Genomic DNA, 3,117 nt, shown 5'->3' on the forward strand with positions numbered 1-3,117 from the left:
GGCACAATGTGCAAACAATGCAAACTGACCTTTTCAATTGAAAAGGTCAAAGCTGTTCCGTGGTGAGTCAGCCCCACTATGGTGGCAGCACGGAGGTGGCGGAGGTCAAAACAAGTGTTGCCGTTGTCACCCTCTGCTGGAGACGAAAGGAACTGCACTATTGCTCATTAGGAATGAGTGTATAATTGTTTATTGATTGATTGGATACATTTATATATTGCAAAGTTCCGTCTCCTTATGCAGCAGGAATGTATTATTGTTTATTTATTGATTGAATAGATTGTATACATTGCAAAACCTCTTTATATAGTACACATTTATTATTGTTTATTGATTGATTGGATACATTTTATATATTGCAAAGTTCAGTTTCATTATACAGTAGGAATTTATTTCTGTTTATTTATTGGAAAAATGTTATACATTGCAAAATGTTGTTTCCTTTTATGGTACAAATGTATTATTGTTTTTTGTATTTTATACATTTTATATATTGCAAATTTGTGTTCATTTTATTTTATGAATGTATTATTTTTTTAATTGATTGGATACATTTTATACATTGCAGAGTTTTGTTTCCTTATAGAGTAGAGGTTTATTATTGTTTATGTTGCACATGGAGAAAGCAGACATGATGAGTTTTTCATAATTAATTACAGTCATATTACTGATAACGGGACAATAATTACTTAAAGGAGAACTATGCGGTCAGTGTTTATCTCCCGTCACCCTAAGCTCAGTATATAGGGAGCTACAGCTCACTATATACTGAGACGTCGCAGCCGGAGCGGATCCCGACATCGATGTCGAGATCCGCCCAGCTGCGTGAGTGACAGCCGGCTCTGCCTATCTAGAGGCAGAGCCAGCTGTACCCGCCCCCTCCCCCGTCCGTTCCGCCAGTCAGCGCTGGTGGATCGGAGCGGGGAGGGGGGAATCCAGCCCCTCCCCTATCATGGCAGACAGCCGTGACAGGATCGAGAAGTGAGCGAACGCCGGTATGTGTTCGCTCACCTCCCGATCTACTGAGCCGACCTGTGACAGTCTCATTGTAACAGGTCGGCTAGAACTATGAGGTGAGTGAAAAGCACCCGCCTGATAATTCTCCTTTAATTCATGAAATCATTTATTTTTAATTTTGTATGTTTTCTTTCGATGAGCCTGGAATGAATTTGGGGGATGTAAAAATAAAATGTGGTTTCTGTGACGCAATATACAGAACGGTCACAATGCAGCAATTGCTTTCTACGATTGTTCTGTTTTATGTGTGCCATGTTTTATATACAGGATCGCCGACCGAGAACAAGGCAGGTGAACGCAATATTCATTTTATGATCTTAAAGCCATATCATCCCTGAAAACGTGATTGACGGTTGTGCGTCACGGGGAAGGGGAAGTGGGCGGAGCAGGCTGTCGGTCTGCAGGTGTCAGGGAAATGCGGGATTACGCTTCTGATTGGCGTTTAATGGCCGGTGCCGCGCAGCAATCTCGGCTAATCTCACTTTTAGTGTTCGCACTTGCTTGAGTTTACATTGCAGAGGAACAGCAGAAAGGCATCATGGCACACTCACAAACCAGCATGTAAAACAACTTGTCTCACCACTAAGGACAATGACAGAGGTTTGGATACACGTCTTCTGCAAATCTCCTCTGTCACCAGGCCCCCGCCTCCTCCCCTGCTGTTGAACACGGGCCCTGCCCCCTCCTCCCCTGCCGGGTCCGGCCTCCTCCACCGCCGCTGCTGGCTCTCAATGACTCAGCAGCGGCTCTGGAGAGGAACGCGCTGCTGCACAGATTACGGTCAGTGATCTGAACAGCAGCGCATTCTTCTTCAGAGCCGCCAGTGACAGCCACCAGCAGAGGATGCCACAGCGACCCAGGCGGTCCGCTCGGCATCTGGCAGGGCCCCCCTGTGCCCCGGGCCCCATAGCGGCCGCCTGGGTCGCTATGGCGATTGTTACGCCACCGATCCCAATGCATCCAAATGAGTCCGAATCCGAATTTCAGTTTCCAAATCTCAGATCCCGTCCGAATTTCGTTCGAAAACGAAACGGAATGGGACATGTGACTTTTCCGGCCAATCAGATGTGCTGTTTGGTGTACTGCATCTGAATGGGTCTCATCACAAATTTTTGTTACGGCGACATGGGAGCCATATACAGTATATACATATAATACTAAAGCCGAGGGTCCCAGACGCTAATGGCATTCGGGATCCGATCTTCCGAAATTGGGTTAGGGAGGCTCCTGAATGCCATTCGGGTCTGGGAGCCTCAGCTTTAGTAGTATATGTATATGGCTCCCAGACCCCAATGGCATTCAGGAGCCTCCCTAACCCAATTTCGGAAGATCGGATCCCAATGCCAATCGGGTCTGGGAGCCTCGGCTTTAGTATTAATATCTGTAGACGGTTTTCTGTCGTATCCGCAACGAATATTCGTAAACTCATCCGAAACTAACGAAAATTCAGATTTGCGTCCGAATCCGAAACCCGAACCGAATTGAATTTGGGATCCGAATTCCGAAATAACGAAACATCCGAACCAAATGTTTCCGCAGCTCACATGCCTGGCCCGCACTCAGGAGCCCCTGCAATGTCCTCTCCTCGGCAGGTCGTCGTAGGGACTCGGTACGTGGAAGGTTCAGAGGGATGCGGATGCTGTCAGGTGACCGCGTCTTCTCTCCAGCTCGTGACTTCCACACCCAGATGGTGCTGGGCTCGGTCAGGGATTGGCGCGCCCGGAGCGTTTTCTGGCACATAGCGGGAATTGCCGGGGAAGGATCAAAGCCTCTTGATTTTGGCTGAAAGTTGAGACGTACAAAGCGCCCCCGAGGTCCGAACTGCCGAGGAAACTGCAAACACGGGGAGCTCAGATGTGGTGACAGGTTTGAACTCCGGCGGGATAAGCAAATATTGTCGAAATATAAGAGCCGGGTGTATTCCTCCTTGAATCTCCGTGTGGACTAAAAATCAAGAATACCGTGTTTCCCCGAAAGTAAGACCTACCCCGAAAATAAGACCTAGTTCGGTGGTAGGTCTTATATTACAGAGATCCGCTAGGTCTTACTTTCGGGGTATAATAGAATTTTACATGTCACGGCCGCAGCTCCCTCCCTCCC

General features: G+C 47.5%; 1 protein-coding gene across 1 annotated transcript in view; it reads left to right on the plus strand.

Annotated features, from left to right (window-relative positions):
• IL11RA (interleukin 11 receptor subunit alpha) overlaps nucleotides 1-3,117 on the plus strand; it is a 49,253-nt gene that overhangs the window by 21,593 nt on the left and 24,543 nt on the right. The window lies entirely within an intron of this gene.

The sequence above is a fragment of the Nanorana parkeri genome, unplaced genomic scaffold (genome assembly GCF_000935625.1).
Source record: "Nanorana parkeri isolate BGI_ZX_2015 unplaced genomic scaffold, ASM93562v1 scaffold763, whole genome shotgun sequence".
NCBI lineage: Eukaryota > Metazoa > Chordata > Amphibia > Anura > Dicroglossidae > Nanorana > Nanorana parkeri.